Below are 20,290 nucleotides of genomic sequence, written 5' to 3'. Positions count from 1 at the left end.
TTTGGTTGGAAGAGCAAGTATGGCTTTACAACCCAGTTTGGGCAGAAACTGGGAAGAGAATGAAATCATTACTGATATATGTTGTCACTGTTTCTTTTCATAGGCTTTAAAGTAACAAATGAGGGTACATTTGTTGTCAGCCTTCCTGCTCAGCGTTTGACAACTCTTTGTTAGATGTGGGTAATGTTTACTTTGGATATATGCTCTCTCTCCAATCTAAATATTCTGCCGTGGTAATTATACAGATGGGGCACATGACCTATTCCGTAGAGTGTGGATATTCTCAGCAAATTGTAAATAGCCTCTCGTCCTATTAGATTTTAAGGAAGCTAAGCCCTTGCCTCCCAAACATGAGACATGGAATCTGTTTATCATCTGATGCTTAGGCTTAAGATTTAAGCTGTAATGAATACTGGTTCAAAGAGATTGAGGTGTAAGAAGGAGGTTGGTAGTTACAGCAATAAAAACAGGAGCAAAAAGAGCAGCTTTTGTGAAGGACTCCGGCTGGAATAATGATGATAGAATTGTCTAAATCGATACATCTTTTGTCAGACGCATGTCTGATGTTTGAATCAACCAGGCCTTTTCTGCAAGAGCTTTCCTCAAGAATATTGAATTATTTATTATTTGTATCTTTTTTTTTCTTTCCCTTTCTGATGATTTTTTTTTCCCTCTGACTTAGTAAAATTTGTTTTTCATGCTGCCAGGTTCAGTGTTGTCTACTCTTTGATAAATAGCAGTAATTGGGCATATAGCAGAAGTCATGTACAAATGTATGACTTCAATTACATCTGGAGCATTTTTTTCCTTTATATTGATCTTTTTTTTTTTTTCCTTAGAAGATCTGTTCTCTATAGCCCATGGTGCTGAGTATTTTAAAGAATTATTCTTTGTCTATGTGTATCAGCATGTACTTTCAAACCTATGTATCTTTTTTAAAAAAAATATGGTCCTGCCCTCTCCTGGGGCTGGACAGAGGTGGAAGATGAAATTGTGATGCCTTCACCGGATAAACTGCACCTGTGTTGCTGGTCTTGCAGTCTTGAGGCAGTGTCGTTTCTGCAGTTGGCTTTTCTTACTACAGGTTGGGCTGAGGTGGGGAAAGCAGTGGCATTGACCAGGAAAGTTGTGTGTCATAGAAATTGTAGAGCACAGTAGGAGAAGAAAAGTGAAATGAAGCAGAAATGGGAGAGAGAAAGAGAAGGATTAACAACCTATGCTGTAATTGAAGCTTAAGAAAATACCGTCCTGGGCTGGGCGCGGTGGCTCACGCCTGTAATCCCAGCACTTTGGGAGGCCGAGGTGGGTGGATCACGAGGTCAAGAGATTGAGACCATCCTGGTCAACATGGTGAAACCCCGTCTCTACTAAAAATACAAAAAATCAGCTGGGCATGGTGGCGCATGCCTGTAATCCCAGCTACTCAGGAGGCTGAGGCAGGAGAATTGCCTGAACGCAGGAGGCGGAGGTTGCGGTGAGCCGAGATCGCGCCATTGCACTCCAGCCTGGGCAACAAGAGCGAAACTCCGTCTCAAAAAAAAAAGAAGAAAGAAAGAAAATACCGTCCTTGGACACTTTCTGATGTTATCTCAGTATCTCCTGGCTGATTCTTAAACTGCATGTATTTATAGTACATGTATTTGCCAGTTTAATGAACACTTTTCTGTCTATGACAGTTTTGCTCAGGCACCCATAAATACACATATTTCCAAGGGTCAATAAACACCAGCCCGAATGTTAGATGGGACTGACATTTTCCAGGTACAGCCGAGTTTTCTAAGGCAGAAGTCTGTTGTCGGATGATATCGAAGTCACTGCTCTGAATGAACTGAACCTGCAGGTTGGAGAAATAAGAGGTAGATTGCAAGCCCACCGAGGCGCTCCATTGGTTGCTCATTCCAGAGACTGCAGGCCACACTCAGTGTCCACTGTCACATTTCCACTGGCCTAGAGATGGCCTTTGCCAAAAGGCAGTCAGAGAAATAACTCCACCTTGGTCCTGGTTTGGCTCTGAGTTTCTGTACCATGGCATCATGCTGTTGTCAGCAGTTTTCTGAGATGCAAAATAATGATGGAACACTGAATTACATTTTGTAAGGGCAGGCAAATAGAGAATGTTGCTTTCTTCAACCTTTTTGAAGGAGAAGTAAGCCCTTAAAAGGCATTTTCAGGTAGGAAGTATACACGCATTATTTTATCGCATGCCCAGTCCCTAAAGCCATATCTGTTCCATATTTTTCAGAGGGAGAAAATAGAATAAAAACCTTCAGAGCCTCTGAGTGATAAAGGAATCACACTCTCAGTTATTACGCTGTAGGTGATGAAGCTGGGACATAAATAGACAAAGAGAAATGGAGTTGGCTTTAGTTGAGCCCGTGATTCTGTGCCACATCGTATTTCTGCGTGTATGTTTGCTTATGTGTGCATGTGTGTACGTGTACATGTGCCAGGGAGAAACACTTGGATACAACCGCCTCTCCCACCAGGAGGCTGTTAGGCATGGCACTCAGAAACAGCCTTATTGTTTTAGATTTCCTTTCATATCATGTAGGTGTCTATACCATGCCACCCACACAGGAGAGCAAGTGAGCTGTGAAATATATTCATAGTTAGAGTACTGGGGAAATGGTGGCAAGCAATCGGAGGTAATAACGTCCGACAGGCAAGGGAGGCTACCAGCATTACCTGCATTATTTCGGTTGCCTTTTTCATTATAGGTTCGGGAAATAGGCAGCAATTCGATTATGGCATGATTTGGGGTGGAATTGCTTGCACTCCCTGACCCCGTCACTGGGGGATCAAATGAGAAGTCAGCTCAAATAAAGTTTATAGTGCATTAACTGGATGGAGCAGTACCTTACCCACTGAGCACGATTTTTCATCTTCCAGGGGTTTGTAACTGCAGCCTAGATATATCTGTACCTTAAGGCACGGGGAGGATTGGCTGAGATGTATAGGAGCGAGGAGAGGCAGCCAATGGTGTGCAAACCCCTCCCCTCCCATGTGCAGCGCTGAGTTTCTCTGCAGCTCGGGCAAAGCAGTGTGATTAATAACAAGGAGGAAACCTGCTTGTTGGACTATTAATTTCCCATTCCCTTTGCCTTATTTTTATTTCTTTGCACATATTCCTGATGCTTTTCCTTCTGCCTTTTTTTTTCTTGTTGCCTTTTGCAAAGCCTCTCTACCCCTCCTTTTCCCTCCTGTGGCCCACACTTTTGCCCATGGAACTAACCACTGGCCCTTCAGACTGACGCCTGGCCGCCCAACCTCGTGCAGGCTGGCCTCACACCTGGGGTGAGTTTATCTCTTCCCATTGGGGATCCTGTCTCTGAAACCAGGAGAGAGAGAATGAGAGGGAGAGAGAGAGTGAGAGAATAAGAACATGGGTCCAATGGTGTTGGAGCCTTGCTGTATTTTAAGCATAGACTTGGCCTTCTTTCAGGAGTGATCCAAAAAGCAAGGCCAGTTCATGGGGTACTTGTATCTAACCCCGTCTCAGCTGCTCCTGGAAAAATAGGATTTCTCATAGTTAACTGATTAGGTATTTTCTCACCCATTCTAAACACAAAGAATGCATCTTGCAAAAATGTAAAAAGTTGCAGGGGGTGGGGAGATAATGACAGGTAATTGCAAGCTGTCATACTAAAAGAATTTGGGGTGCTGGAGTTTCATCTGCCAGCACAATGGTAGAATGGAGGAAAGGGGAGAGTTGGAAGGCTTTGGGGTAGCTTGTGAGTTGGGGTACTTTGCATTAAAACTTCTGTCACCATCTGTACTTTCAATTTGCCAGTCCTTCCCTCACCCTCCTGGGAAGGAGAGCTTCTCGCTGACTGTGGGTACAGGTGAATGGTTTGCAGTTGCAGCTTGTGCTATTTATATGGTGCATGTGATTCGGGGGACTTCTGGGTTCTGATTCGCTGACCTGCCCAGAGGAGGAGGCTGGGCCACTTTCTTTTCCACATTGTATACTGCATAGCTCTGTTCTGGGTCTCTCCTCACCTGCTTTGAAGGATTTCTTTGCCTCTCTCCAAGTCTCTCCCCTCTCGTAAATCGGCATGACTACATAGCAGAAGGGTGGAGGTGGCAGCATGCATTATTCACATGAGCTGTCTTTACCAGCCTGTCCATATGTCTGAAGGAAACCTTGTGTTTTAATCCCAAGAAGTCATCTTTTTTGAAGATTACCTTGCAGCATCCAAAAGCTAATAGGATGGAGAACTAAAGGCATTTGACATTAATTGTTCTCTTTATTTATATAACTTAAGCACAAGGCAGGGAAAATCTTCCAAGCTGATTATTTCTTTGGTTTATTCTGAGCCTTTTTTTTTTTATTATGAAGCATTTAGAGCTTCTTTAGTAGTGAATTTTTAGGAAAAAGAGCCGTGCAATGATATAATGACTCCAGTAGCAGATTTTTGTAATTTTTTTAGAGACGTGCACAAACAGAGCAGCCATCAATTTTATTTGTGTAATTTATGCTTGAATATATGTATATGTATATATTGAGACTTATATGTGTGTATATATATATATCTCTTTATATATGTATATTCAAGCATGTGTATATATAGTGTGTGTATGTGTATATACATATATACACATACATATATATACACACACATATATGGTCTAGCTCTGTCACCAAGGCAGCAATACAGTGATGCAGTCTTGTCTCACTGCAACCTCTGCCTCCCATGTTCAAGCGATACTCCTGCCTCAGCTTCCCAAATAGCTGGAATTACAGAAGTGCATCATGACGCCCAGCTACTTTTTGTATTTTTCGTAGAGACAGGGTTTTGCTGTGTTGGCCAGGCTGGTCTCAAGCTCCTGGACTCATGTGTTCCACCCACCTTGGCCTCAAAGATGCTGGGATTACAGATGTGAACCACCTCACTGGGCCATACACTTGAATATGTTTATTAAATATGAGATTACTGGTAAGGACTCTGTGTTTGCAACATGCTTGTTTATAAGGTACATAATGCATTTGTTTTGTTTCTTATGTAATGCCCAGGATAAGAAAGAAATGAAAGAACCTTTGGAAGGGGGTACAATTTCAACTCTGACAATTGGAGAGCATAGTATTATCCTTAAAGTAAGCAAACAAAAAGCAAACAAATAGGAAACAATTCCAGTTGAAACGATCACATAATCACCTTTCTAGTTAATTTTTCTTCAGGTTCGAGATCTCCCTCTGGAAATAACAGGTGTTATTTTGACTGAATGAACCCCTAGTGAGGTAAAATTTAGTGCAGGACATAATACAAATTATATTCCAAAGGTGATAAGATGCTTGGGAGTTTAAGCCCCAAAAAGAATGTTGTCGTAAGATGCTATGAATATAATACAAATTCGCATTATTATTATTTTGACATGAAAATGGGAACTTATTTTAAATCTCAAGTGTATTGTCTATAGCGAGTACCGATTTTTTAAAATACGCTTTTTCCCTGCCCCGGGAAAGGCTTATACTCTTGGGAAATTATTTCATTTAGACATTTAAGGGGAAAAAATGTGAAATTTGTGTTTTGAAGAGCATTTTTGCTGTTGAATACTAAATCTCCAGTATCGTTTATTGCTTCATTTAGAGCATGTGGATTTTCAACACATTTAATGAGAGAAGTGGGGTTTAATTTTTTCACTATGACTTATTAGAAACCTGTAAGGGGTCTATTTGATGAGTAAAAGTTGAGTTGACTTTTACCTCTGAATAACCTTCTCCATGTCTTCATTGCTTCATTTTCCCCTCAACCGCATCATGTAATAGAAAACTTCCTCAAAACCTGTTCCTACTTGAGAAATTTCAAAGGATGGAAACCCTTCTTTGAAGGACTTAAAATTACATTTATATCAGAATGAATCATGTTTCAACTTTAAATATCACCTTATTTCTGGAGATGTCTCTTGTTTCCAAGTGGTAAATGTTTCTTCTAGAATTACAGAGGTTCCTCTTGCTCATTCTCTTTCTAAACTTCTCTGGATAAATGTGTGAAAATAATGAAGTTGTTAAGCCCTGAGAATGGGCTTGGAAAATAGCAATTAACCTACCTGGGCAAAAGCTCCAGAATATTCTATGGGGGAAGAAGACTCCCCCTCCCTCTTTTAACCAATCATCTCTTATACTGGGGAGAGAAAGGATCGCCTTCCAGGATTTTTTTTTTTTCTTTTCCTGACTCTGTTGTGTAACAGTTCTTAAAATACTGCCTCGTTAATTTGTTTCTATTTTACATGAGCATTATGCAAACAGTGATAAACGAAATGTATCTTTTTTTCTCTCATAAAGCTTCCTCCCAGATTCTCCTTAATGTTTACAGAAATGTGCTCTATTCATGAGCTCAGATCAATTGTTTATGCACACTGGCATTCATTTGTTCAAGGCGGCATCTGGGCCTCAGATGACGGGAGAGACCCGTTGAGGCAAAGCGCTATTAATAGAAAGGCTTATCTCGTTTAGGGGAATAATCATTTTAATATGCTCAAGAAAAAGGCAGCGTGCAGGCTCTTGGCCCACCCTCTCCTAGGCAGGGTCTACACCTTCCAGAAGCAAGCACAGCCGAAAAGAGCTCTTAAAGAAGTGATTACAGAGTCATGATTGCTCTACAAATTGAGTCTTTTTTCTGCTTGACAGTGATCCTGGCATCGTCTCCCTGCCTAATCCTTGCTAGCAATTTGCCTATAGTTGCAGCTAACAAGAGGTGATTAGAGGGGAGTTGCCAGTCACCACTTAACACCCAGCTCTGGGGGCACCGTGGGCACAGGCTGCCGAATTGGGCCTGTTTTCCTATTAACTCACCACCTCTGAATGCAGCTCTTAGCTAATGATAGTTTTCAAGCAACAGCATCATGGTTATCTGACTCTCCAGCCTGCAGCTAGGAAAATCAGAAAGGAGAGGGAGAAAGCATGTTGTTCCTCAAGTCATATAGATGCACCCAGAGACAGGGTCCCGCCAACAAAATTAGGGGCATGCTGTGCTGTGTGGCTGTCTTTGTCCTGGAGGTTGTACGTTGACACAAGAAGGGAGTGTGACATGTTGCCTGTTTTATCTGTCCTCTAAAAGTACTTGAAAATAGCAACGGGACTGGATCTTGGGTTAGAAGCTAGAGTGAAGCAGTCTGGAGACACGAGGCTACAGTTACAGGGCTGTGAGCAGTGGCAAGGCAGGCTGTGGGTGGGGGGAGGGCGGTCCTTGGTTATCATAGGTGAGTGTACATCAGCGTTTTTGGAGGGCTCGTTAAAACCTCTGAGTTTTGATCCTGTAGAATATAGGGTGGGACCGGGCAACTTGCGTTCTAAAAAATTTCCAAGAGATGCTGATGCTGCTGGTCTGAGAACCCCATTTTGAGAGCCACTGCTGAAGTGGGACAGGCTTGGTCTTTGCAAAAACATGAAATGTACCCTCCACTGCCTTGCTTAACTACTGCATGTAGCTCTCCCACTGCAAGAGAAAGTCCCAAATCTCTAACCAAGGTCTGAGACATCAGGCCATTCTTTTCTTTCCCATCCCCTGCACAAGGTAATTTAACTGTTTCTTTTTTCTTTTTTTTTTTTTTTTTTGAAACAGAGTGTCTCTCTGTTTCCCAGGCTGGAGTGCAATGGCTCAGTCTCAGCTCAGTGCAACCTTCACCTTCTGGGAGGAAGTGATTTTGTGCCACAGCCTCCCAAGTAGCTGGGGCTATAGGCGTATGCTACCAGGCCCAGTTAATTTTCATATTTTTTAGTAGAGATGGGGTTTGACCATGTTGCCCAGGTTAGTTTCGAACCTCTGACCTCAGGTGATCTGCCTGCTTTGTGTTCAGCCACTGCGCATAGCCTTAATTTAACTGTTTCTTGAACGTACTCAGTGCCTCCACATCAAATATCTTTTTACATCCCAAGAATGTTCCTCCCTCCTATTTGCTCATCCCAAAAGTTCTTACCTGTCTTTTAAGTGATGGCTCCAGTATTGCCCCCTCTGAGCGGCCCCAGCTGCATTTGTTGTTTCCCCCAGATCTGACCTCCTTATGTGTTTTTATGTGATGGATGTACCATGTTGCATGGTAGTGCTTACGTGTCTTTCTCCTTGAACTCATGATCCCTTTTATTCATTTAGTTTCTCCAACGTCTAGCATTGTAATTGGCATATAGTCACTGCACAGTCAATGTTTTTATTGAATGAAATCTTGTATAAGATACACTTGACCTATGAGAATTATTGTCTTTTTTTTTTTTTTTTTTTTTTTTTTTTTGATGAAGTTTTGCTCTGTTTCCCAGGCTGGAGTGCAATGGCATGATCTCAGCTCACCGCATCCTCCGCTTCTGGGGTTCAAGTGATTCTTGTGCCTCAGCCTCCTGAGTAGCTGGGATTACAGGCACAAGTTACCACACCTGGCTTTATTTTTATTTTTAGTAGAGACAGGGTTTCACCATGTCAGCCAGGCTAGTCTCAAACTCCTGACCTCAGGTGATCCACATGCCTCGGCTTTCCGTAGTGCTGGGCTTATAGGTGTGAGCCACTGTGCCTCACCAGAGAGTTAATATCTAATAAGCAAAGACCAAACATTGAAATCAGACAACTTATGTTTGAATGTTCACACACCCATATATGAGAGTTTCCGTTTGTTTCTTTTCTTTTTTTTGGCTTTGAGGACAATTCACTTCCCCTCTCTGAGACTCCGTCTGACTCAACTTTATAATGGGAATAAAAATAATGATAACGGTAGTAGAAATAGCAGCAGCAGCAGTGTTAGTAATGAGTGATACCATTCACCTCTGCACATGTAGGTAATAAAATACAACACAGTACAATGCCTGGCACTCTGCAAAAAAAAAAAAAAATCAATAGGAGGATTTCTGTTGTTTTCTTTGATTCTGCTGTGAGTTGCCCACACTGGTGGAAAAGTGACCTGCCTTGTGGAAATGAATGTGTGGAGGTGGAGAGGACGCTGTTCCAGAGCTGGAGAGAAATGGAGCGGAGTAAGGCTTCCCTGAAATCCCCTGATGTGAACGCTATGAATATAATCTTGTGAACCAGGGCAGCTGGAGGGGATACCTTCCAGTTGTTGTAAGTACAATTTTCGATGCCACAAAAGAAATGGCACTGAAATAGAAATTTCCTCAGCAAGGCAATTTACTTCTATAGAAGGGTGCAGCTCACAGATGGAATGATGGGAAGCGCACACCTGGACAAGGAGGAAAAGGGGTACTTATGCCTGATGGAGGTCGCCCCTACTGCTGTGTCATTCCGCCATTGGCTAGGGTTAGACTGCAAGCCAGTGGTTTGGCAGGAAGGACGGTTATGGGCAGGTCAGATCAGGTAGGCAGGGGTCAAAGCAGGTGACCAGAGCAGGTGACCAGGATGAGTCAGGACGGGGCAGGGGACTGGGGGAACAGATGTGAACTACTGATTAGAACTGGTGGAAAAGGTTGTTTACTGAAACTAGAAGGAAGTGGAACTGTAAAATAGAGAATTAAAGAATAAGAGAGCTCAACATACTGACATATTGATTCTTTGATGAGAAAATTGAGGTTCACTATATCTAACATAGTGGACAGAGGCATGGGCACATCCCCTCTCTGGTTACCCCTTCCTTGCTCACACATCCGCGGCCATGCTGGCTGCTTCTTTGTGCTGAGGCACTCTGGGATCTCAAGGAGTTTGCACAAGACATCCTGCCTCTCCTTGCCTTACCACCTTCTCGTTCATCAGCAGTTGATTTAGGTGTCGTGTCCTCTGAGAAGCCTCCCCTGGCTGGCCCATCAAAAGCGTTCCTGCCCAGCCAGCTTTTAATCTCTCCACCAACACCCTGTACCTTTCCTTCATCCCATTCAGAGCTGTCTGCAACGATTTTACCTTGAATTTTAGTCTACAGTAAGCTTGAGGAAGGCAGGAAGCTACCTATATTGTCCTCTCATATGTCCAGTTCCTAGAAGAGTGGGACCTAGAGTCGGTGAGCAGAAAACAGTCATTAGATGGATGAACATAGGATGAGAGGAACTCATAAAAGCCGCCATGTAATCATCATGGGACTTGGCCAAGATAGGTACTACATCTTTTCGCTCGGGAATTTACAAATTTTATCCCTGGGAAAAGAGCATGGATAGAATATCACTCAGATATTTCTTTCTGTGCTTCCATAGACCCTATTATTTCCCTAACATCAAACTCTTCCTTTCTGTTTTTCATTACTCCAACTAATAATTATTGAAATACCCTGTGTGTTGTATACTCTTCTAGAAGCTGGAGAATGTATCAGTAAACAGAATATACAAAAATATCTGCCTTTGTGGAAATTATGTTACGGTGTTGCATTTACCTACTTAACGTTCCTCCTGTGATATTTGAGTTTCTCTTGGCCAAGGGCCATTTGTCATCATAGTTTTTTTCCCAGCTCCTAACATGATTCTTTACAGAGAGTACATGCTCAAAACAAATTGGCTGAAGGAATTGATTTTTAAAAACTTGTTCTACTTTCTTGACTCTAAGGCTATAAGCCAGCCAAATGAACTTATCATTAATCTAGCACATTTAAAGAAATCTTTTTGAAGAAATAATGTTTCATTGTCTCCCAGTAACTATTCCAGCCTACTGTCTTTACTCATAGTGATCCCGTTTGGAAAAGTGTTTATTGTTTTGTTGTGGTGGTAGTTTATGCAATTCTCAAAAGCAAAGCTGCAGCATCTTACTGTTGAGAATATTTGGAAACAACTTCCTTCTTTTAATTAAAAATGGTACCCCGTCATTCTGTGTTTCATCAACATTTGCCAGCAGGGCATGGAATAGTACATCATACTTAAAGTTCAGTGGTCAGGATCCACACAGGAACCTGGACCCTCTTGCTAGCTGGATGGCTATGTGCAAGTCACTTAACATTTTACAATCTAAGCATACTTATTTGTAGGAAGGGAGCTTGGTTATCATGCATATTAAACAACGTATGTATGATATGACTGGAAGAAAACCAGGCGTGGGGATATGCCAAAGAATATTAGTTTGTTCGTTTCTTAGACTCTGATAAATAGAAGCACATGTACTTGAATCTGTGCTGTGTGGTGGTTTTGCTTTCACAATCATCAGACTGGAGTCTAAGCCCACCCTGGTCCTGTGGCATTCTACTAAGGCACAGGCAGCATCAGCTTTTCCGTAACAACAACCTCAAACCCAAACTGACTAGTTAACTATGGTGTGCATGCACTGTGCTGGTATTTTGTGATTAACTCATTGGATTCCTTTCCTTAACTCCAACAAGGGATCCTAATTCTTTTATTGTCTTATTATTGTTGTTATTGTTATTTTGAGTAAGAGTCTCACTCTGTTGGCCAGGCTGGAGCTCAGTGGTGCAATCATATAGCTCACTGCAGCCTCAAGCTTGTGGGCTCAAGGAATTCTCCCACCTCAGCCTCCCAAGTAGCTGGGACTACAGGTGTGTGCCACCATGCCCAGTTAATTTTTATTTATTTATTTATTTATTTATTTATTTATTTATTTTAGAGATGGGGTCTTGCTATGCTGCCAAGACTGGTCTCAAACTCCTGAACTCAAGTGATCCTTCCTGTTTGCCCTCCCAAAGTGCTGTGATTATGGGCATGAGCCACTGCACCACTGTGCCCTGCTTAATATGTCTTTAATTAAAATAAATGATTCTGGTAAAATACACAAAACATTAAATCTGTCATTGGTGATATTTAATGCAACTGCCATCACTATCAAGTTTCATAACACTTTTATAACCTCAAAAGGAAACCCCAAATTCATTAAGCTGTCCCTCTCCGTTCTGTCTTCTCCTTAGCCTCTGGCAATTGTGACAGAATAAAGACATGGAGAGGTTAAGTGGCCTGCTTTAGACCCACTTTACTAAGTGGTAGAGCTAGTATTTGAGGCCAGGAAGTCTGCTACCCTGGTGCAGAGCACTTAATTGCTAAGCTAATTAGCTCCCCATTAGAGAGAGCTTTACCCCACCACCCAATTCACAGGATGCAGGGGTTTGTTTCTGGGTAACACAAAAGACGATTTTCTCTGAGGCCTCAGAGGATTCCAGGCATCCCCACCAGTAGGCAGCCTGTGGCACCTGGAATGTCCTCTCTTTCCACTCAGCCCAGTGGGAAGGAGGGTGTCACCGCAGCAGTTGGGGCAGATGGGTCCTCAGATCCTGCAGGATGCCCCTATACTGTTTTGGTCATCAAATAAATTGCCAGGTCAGCAGGGGTGCCTGCTGGCACCCGGAGCGTTTGCCTGGGGCAGAAATGTCAGACTTTTCTTAGTTTGAACCCTTGTCTTAAAGGTGGGATCAGTCTCCCAAGGTGGGAGAGAATGCTGGAAGAAAATTGAACTTTGGGATTTTGGTAAAATTCTCTGCACAAATAACTCCTAGAGAAAAGGCTGATCCACTACCCCAGTCATCTTTACTCTGAAAAATTTGGGATCCTAATCCCAGAAGAGAATATTTTTGTGAATTCTACGAATGCTGTCATTGTGCTTACTGAGGCTCCCTGGAGAGACAGTAACCACTCAGCGTGCATTGCGCCTTAAAGACATAGGATTTCTTGTCTTAGAACAGGTATGCACAAACATTTTTTATAAAGGACCAGATAGTAACAATTTTAAGCTTGTGGCCACCTGGTCTCTGTCACAACTACTCAGCTCTGCCATTTGAGTCCGAAAGCAGCCACAGACAATACATAAACAAATGGGGGTAATTGTGTACTAATACCACTTTACTTACAGAAACAGATGGTTGGGTGAATCTGGCCTATGGCCCATAGTTTGAGAGCCCTGTCCTTAAACTCCAGCGAACCACCTTTTCTATGATGTGTGGAATCTCCCCCAAGCATTCTGTTGATTCCTGGAACTACTGCTCCTTTGCTGTCTCTGCTGCTTCCCAGCTTGTGAATTTGCATTCGTGGTCATCTTTGTTTTCAGACCATCACAACACAGAATCAACAGCCTTATGGTGTTTTCCCCAGAGAATTCAATGTGTCAAGTGACATTTGTGAACTGTGTGGAAGACTTCTCTGCAGCTTCTGTGGAGGGCAACAGGGAAGGAAGTTTATATCTGGCAGCCCCCAGCAAACACCATGCAAAATTCCCACGTAGTCTTGTCTTCCCAGGATTCTTTCTCAACAGCTATGGAAGTGGGGCAGTTGGGGTTGGTGTGTCCACCGAAATCTCCCAACCAAGTACTCCACTTTGCTGGTTCTCTCTTCTTTCCTCTTGGGAGTTCCTAGGAGGAAGCCTTTAAAGTCTTGCATCTTTAGTATACAAAAAGATTTTCTCGCCTCTTCCAGTAAAAATAAATAATGGGGAGAGAGGATGAGTAAGGGTCCAGTTCTAATTCAAAGACTAAGCTCTTACGTTGGCATTCTCCACAATAAAGACAGTAGTCTCTGTTGAAAAATGCGCGCTTTGAATGAAGAGACCTTCCAGACAGGCTTCGTGTGAGCAGCATGGCTGTTTATTCACCTGGGTGTAGGTGGGCTAAGGCTGATAAGGGCATTAGCAAAGGACAGTGGGATAGGAGTTGGTTTTACAGGTTTGGGTAGTTTTTTGGGGGGTGGGGGTGCTGCAGAGCTAGTTCAGTTACAGTGGTGGGGGGTAGGGAGCAAGGAGTATACATGACCACAAGTTCAGTTACAATGGCAGGCTTGGGTGAGGGGTATTTACGTCATCATAAGAACAGTTAAGAAGGCAGGCGGGGTTGGGTGAGGGGCTTGTCTGGGGAAACTCCGCTGGGCAATCAGGGACAATGGCAAATGCAGGCAGGAGGTGGGAGACATTAGCCAAGGCACGCAGGACTTCAGACTTTAAGGCTCCAGGTTTGCATATGGAGACCTGACAGTCTCACTAGAGGAAATTCTCACTACTACATTTTGTTCTCCCCAAGTCATCATAGAGAGACGGCATGGCCTTTGTTCTTAGGAACTTCAAGTCTAATAGAGGAAAATGAATGCCCCATGTAGAGCAGATACAAAACAGTGGAATGAATGCATAGTGCTGTGTTGGAGTACAGACGAATGTGCAGTGACATCTTGCTGAAAGACTGCATGAAGGAGGAGGCATCTGAATTGGGTCTTAAGAGGTTCATGTGACACAGGTGAAGCACACTGACTTCACCTGTTTGAAGGGTTGTGTGGGAGATTATCAATTTAGTTTCTGCAATGTCAGAGATAGAAAAATTCATGCATCTCTTCTATCATCCTTCTGTCCATCCATCTGTTCATACACCGAACCACCCATCCATCAAACTATCCAATCATCCAACTGTCCATCCATCCATCCATCCATCCATCCATCCATCCATCCATCCATCCAGCTGGATAGCTAGCCAGCTAGCCTTTCTAAAAATTATAAAAATACTTATTTAAAATAAGACCTGTGTGTGCCATGGACAAAGCCAAATGACAGGGAGAAAAGGTAGATGAGGCCATCTCCGAAGGAGTTCAGAGAACGGTAGTAGATAGGTATGTTAGACAATTAATTATAAACTGATTAGATAAGGGCAATTTTGGACGGGGTATTTATGAGAGTGATGAGAGGGAAGAATTAATACCGTTGAAATCTGCTCTTGGAGAAGTCAAGCCTGAATGATCAGAAAGACACTGGAAGACATAAAGCAGGTAAAAAGGAAGAAAGATCAGGGCTGATTTTGGAGAGACAGGAGTAAAGTGTCGTAAACCAGGTAGGAGCTCAGATGATTACAGACATGGTAGTGTAAGAGATGAAGCAAGGGATGGACCTGGGAAATAAGACAGAGGCCCAAACACGAGGACCAGCATGTCAGTGGACTGCATCCTTCAGAGGCCCTACGGGACCCCTATAGTTTAGTATTTTAAATAAACATGTTATTTTGGAATAGTTTTAGATTTATAGAACAGTTGCAAAGACAGTCCAGAGAGTTTCCATCTGCCTAGTATCTAATTTGCCCTCTTGTTAACTTTTTTTTTTGAGATTCAGTTGCATTTGATCACCTAGGCTGGAGTGCAGTGGTGCCTTCTCAGCTCACTGCAACCCCTGCCTCTCAAGCTCAAGTGATTCTCATGCCTCAGCTTCCTGAGTAGCTGGGATTACAGGCACCCACCACCATGCCTGGCTAATTTTTCTATTTTTAGTAGTTTCACCAGGTTGGCCAGGCTGGTCTTGAACCCCTGACCTCAAGTGATCCACCTCCCTTGGCCTTCCAAAGTGCTGTCTTGTTAACATTTTACATCGATATGGTACATTTATCACAACTACTGAACCAATATTGATACATTATTGTTAACTAATGTCTAGTTTTTATTCAGATTTCCTTAGTCTTTACCGTGTTCTTTGCTGTTCCAGGATCTTACATTCCATTTAATTGCCATGTCTTCTTAGTTCCTTCTGGTCTGTGACTATTTCTTAGACTTTCTTTGTATTTCATGACCTTGACTTTTTTTTTTTTTTTTTGGACTGCTAAGCAGGTGTTTCGTAGCACATGCTACCACTGAGGGGTTTGTCTGATGATGAGATTGAAGTTATGGGTTATGGAGAGGGAGATCACAGTGACAGCCTGCACCTCATCATGTCAGTGGTACATATTATGAAAATGACTTATCACTATTGATGTTCACCTTTATCATCTGGCCGAGGCAGTGCCTGTCACATTTCTCCACTGTAGTGTAGCTCATTTTCTCTCTTTTTGCATAGTGTGCTTTTTGGAAGAAAATCACTATAAGCAGTTGACACCCAAGGGTGAGGTGTTAGGTCCCAACTCCTTGAAGGAGTAGCATCTACATCCACGAGGCTTTTCAGCAGAAGGACTTGCATTAAGGACCATCAGGTGGAAAATGCAAGATGAACTACTACAAGCCAACTTGAAGAAGAATTTGGTTCACTACCAGGAAAAGTGCCTGTCCCCGAAGCTATTTAGCTGTGGGTTTTGGCCTTCAGGTGGATTCAGGTGCAGGGATCAATAATGTTCTTCGAAGGACTTCATCATTCAGGCAGACATCACAGCCACAATGCCAGATTGTGTCTCAAAGAAAGAACAGGCTCATTCCTCCATGCACTAAGTTGCATTGTAACTGTAGGGGTTGGTCCGCTGGGGTGTATGCGTGTGCATGTGTGTGTGTGTGTGTTTCCCCATGGAAATGACGAAAGCAGGCAGCACTCGTTGAGGTGCGTCAACATCACTGCAGCAGGTCATTCCTTTTATGACATAGCAGCCTCTTTTCTCCGTACTGTGATTTTCAGCTACTTTTTTAGGGAGGGCAGGGCGTGTAAGCTCCTGAACACACTGAAACCTTCTCTCTACATATGTAAACAACTGTTTAGGAGAGCGTATCTCAAGACAGCCTTTTGGAGGGCAGATTGGAAGTACATTTCCAGTTTACAGCCTCCTGTTTTTGACTAAGTAATATATATATATATTTTTTTAATAGAAGTCATTCTATTCTTATTGGTTTTGTTTGTTTGTTTGTTGTTTTTCCCATTTAACAATAAATCAGGGTGGGTGCGGTGGCTCATGCCTGTCGTCCCAGCACTTTGGGAGGCCAAGGTGTGCAGATCACCTGAGGTCCAGAGTTTGAGACCAGCCTGACCAACATAGAGAAACGCCATCTCTACTAAAAATACAAAAAAAATGGCCGGGCGTGGTGGCTCAAGCCTGTAATCCCAGCACTTTGGGAGGCCGAGGCGGGTGGATCACGAGGTCAAGAGATCAAGACCATCCTGGTCAACACGGTGAAACCCCATCTCTACTAAAAATACAAAACATTAGCTGGGCATGGTGGTGCGTGCCTGTAATCCCAGCTACTCAGGAGGCTGAGGCAGATGAATTGCCTGAACCCAGGAGGCGGAGGTTGTGGTGAGCCGAGATCGCGCCATTGCACTCCAGCCTGGGTAACAAGAGCGAAACTCCATCCCCCCCAAAAAAAAAAATTAGTCAGGCGTGGTGGTGCATGCCTGCAATCCCAGCTTCTCTGGAGCCTGAGGCAGGAGAATCCCTTGAACCCAGGAGGCGGAGTTGCAGTGAGCCGAGATCCTGTCATTGCACTCCAGCCTGGTCAAGAAGAAAGAACTCCATCTCAAAAAAACAATAACAACAACAACAAAATTGAATCACGGTATCTTTCCTATGGGTGGATGTTTATGTTATTTCCAGTTGGTTTTTCCATCTTATTTCACTGTATCCCAGAGTACTATGGTAGGCAAACTTGAACAAACATGTTTGAACATATATAGTGTGTGTCATGTATTTTACAGTAACTGGAATTGCCTGTTCAGTGGTTAGGGATATGTGAAATTTGGACAGCGTCTATCAGATCACTGTCAAACACAGGTGGATACTTGCATATTCACAACTCAGTGTAACAGCAAGGCATTATGCCTCATCCGTCCAACAACTCTACAGGACAGGCACAAGTCTTCCCATTTTAAAGATGAATAAACTGAAGCTCCATGAAGTTAAAGGGTTGGCCCTGGGTTAGCTGATTCTTGGCCATCAGGCATTTGCAGAGGATCACTCAGGAACTTTTGAGGATGAGACGTCCTGAGCTCTGGCTCCTGGTGTCCAACCTCTGGTCTCAGTGAGATATCTAGAAAATTATTTGGCCTCCTTGATGGGATTTTCTTGTATAGTTTAAAATCTCAGCCAGGTGCAGTGGCTCACACCTGTAATCCCAGCACTTTGGGAGGCCAAGGCGGGTGGATCCCTTGAGGTCAAGAGTTTGAGACCAGCCTGGCAAACATGGTGAAACCCCATCACTAATAAAAATACAGAAAAAAAAAATAGCCAGGCATGGTAGTGCACACCTGTAATTCCAGCTACTCGGGAGGCTGAGGTAGAAGAATCTCTTGAACCCTGGAGGTGGAGGTTGCAGTGAGCCGAGATCGTGCCGCTGCACTCCAGCCTGGTGCCTGGAAACAGAGCAAGACTCTGTCTCAAAGAAAGAAAGAAAAAAAAAATCTCATGACACCAAAAAGAAGCCACAGAGCAGATGCATCACAATGCTCTCTGATTTGCTATAGGACCACTTAACGTGTTTTATGATACTGCACTAGAATTTTCCAAGTTCATAATCACAAACGTACTATCCTCACATGTGCTAGAATTGAATTATGTTTGCCCCCCACCCTTCTCTGTTATGTTAAATTAGTATCCTTCTTCTCCAAACAGGCAGCTCCCACTTTCAGGGTAGGGGAGGAGTTCTTGTCCATCAAACCTGGGGAAAATGAGTCCTACTTCCATCGCAGAGCGAATCACAGGCTCTCTGGTGTCAGACTCTGTGGATAGGATGTTAAAAGAGACAAAAGGACACTGTGGGTGCGTTATTAATGTTAAAAATTGTTGACGTTCCATGCAGTGTGTTTTTCTAATTAGAGCCAAGCTGCAGAGTACCATTTCCGTAATCAACATGGGAATGGAAACTAAGCAAAATTTCGTGTATTTGCGATGAAACTGCTCCCCGGCAACATAAAAATGGCTTTTATAACATAAAGGCTGTAATTAGAATAAGTCAAATCAGTTGGAAACGGTTAAGGCCAGAGTAGGCAAAGCTGCCTTCTAAATATTTGTCTGGAGATTAGCCTACTCCTGCAGCCCTGAGAAGCATCTTTGATTTACTTAATACTGCTCGACGTGGCAAAGATAATCTAGTGGAAAGCCAATGAACACAGATTTAGATGTGCTGGTCGGCCTCTTCTGCAACTTGACAGGAAGCAGCCCATTGGAAGCAAAGCCAGGAAAAAAAAAATGAATATAGGGTCACATTAGACAAATTGCTTAAAAAAAAGAAAAAGCACACCACGATCATCAATTTAAATTCTTTTAAAATGTGCTGGGTCTTTGAAGCTTTTAGGATGCACTTTAAAAGTCCACGTGGAATAATTCCCTGCATGTCAATGCGACAGTTGATGCGAGTCTCATTGTATTTAAAATTATAGTTCTGAGATGGGACTTGCTCCGCGATGCTTGTCTGACATCAGCTATTAAAATACAAGTAAATCTTGGCAGGTGGGAATTTAAAGAAGAAAAGATTATATAAGAAAAAATCAGAATGGTTAATATTAATTTACTAACCAGGGGACACTGACTACAGAGTTCTTCGTGTCCTCTCTTGAATAAGATGCTGATAGAAGAAAACACCTTATTCTTGCCAGGGATGGGGAGGGAGGTTGCGAGGGGGATGCAGGGGGTAAAAAGTGCTAGCTACTGTGGATGTCAGTCCATGGTTTGGGTCCTCTCGGGCTAAGGTGATGAGGATGGTGAGATGGGTTCATTTTCTTAAATTCAGATTAACCATTTAGCACTGCCCTGGGAGGGCAGAAGAAGGAAATCAAGGAGAGAGGGCAGGAAAATAACTGCTCTGGGGTTCAGGCTGGAACATCTACGGACTCCAGCCTTCCTTTAGAAGGGCATAATTCTTACTGACAGCCTCCCCACTTCTTTGTAAACCCCTCCGAATCCCAAACTTGTGTGCGTGCCTGCATTTAGCCATTGAAAATATAATCAGCCTAATGCATTCTCTTACTGAATTTTAAACCAGCCCATTAAAACTCCTTTAACGTGCTAAAGTCGGCTTCAGAGAGGGTTTCCATTTCATCTTTATTGAGCTGAGGCTGTGGTTCGTTCTCCCCTTACACCACAGTGAGTGCCTGTCAATAATTCAATAGCGTAGCCTTGATGGGCCAAAGCCCAACCTAGACTTTCAACCGCGCCAAGCAGCTTGTCAAAGCCTGATGCTCTGTCAATGGCCGACTGATCTATACTGCATGAATCCCCCACTTCAGCTCTTGATGTGTCCCTGGGAATAAAAAGAAAGCCATTTCAGAAGTCAGCCCAGTGAGAAGCACCTGTTTGTAGAGAATCTTTAATGAAGGGCAGTGGTGGAGTGGAGTTCAGTGGAAACCACTGCACTCTGTTTTGTTGAGCCAACGCTGGGTCTCTCTGTGCACACAGAGGGGCGCGCAGAGGAGCACGGTGCTGGAACTGGTTAATGGATGGCCTTGTCCTTCTGCTTAAGTCTTCTTTATGCAGGCCTTCGCGCTGTGCTTGTCCCATTGCAGGAGACCTTGAACTCCCGAAAAATCCAGTTGAAGGAGCAAATCACCTGAATCGCATGACCGTGCCCTGGTGGCCCCTTTTCAGGTGACAGTTATTTGAACCTTCATGTCCCTATCTTCATGGAACGTCATGAGTCTGTACTGGCTAAAGAATGCTGTGAAAGGCAGATTTTAAAAAATCTGGCCTCACCTTTCCTTCTGGATGGAGGAAAAGACATCCATTCACTTTAAGAAGAAAACACATCATTTGTATTCTTCTTGTCTGGGCAGGATTTTTAACCCAGAATGATCCA

At 43.2% G+C, this 20,290-nt stretch overlaps 1 protein-coding gene across 39 annotated transcripts in view; it reads left to right on the top strand.

The window, feature by feature from the left end:
• RBFOX1 (RNA binding fox-1 homolog 1) overlaps nucleotides 1-20,290 on the top strand; it is a 754,257-nt gene that overhangs the window by 453,077 nt on the left and 280,890 nt on the right. Inside the window, exon 1 of one of the 39 annotated variants that reach the window (XM_017534039.2) lies at nucleotides 3,039-3,294. The exons of the other annotated variants lie outside the window; for them this stretch is intronic. The gene's annotated coding sequence lies outside the window, so the exon portion shown is untranslated. Of the gene's footprint in view, nucleotides 1-3,038; nucleotides 3,295-20,290 lie in introns of those variants that run through there. 39 annotated transcript variants of the gene reach the window in all.

The sequence above is a fragment of the Cebus imitator genome, unplaced genomic scaffold (genome assembly GCF_001604975.1).
Source record: "Cebus imitator isolate Cc_AM_T3 unplaced genomic scaffold, Cebus_imitator-1.0 Scaffold4, whole genome shotgun sequence".
In the NCBI taxonomy this organism is placed as follows: Eukaryota; Metazoa; Chordata; class Mammalia; order Primates; family Cebidae; genus Cebus; species Cebus imitator.
Note: the sequence above shows the minus strand (reverse complement) of the source record. Positions and strands in the feature narration are given on the sequence as shown.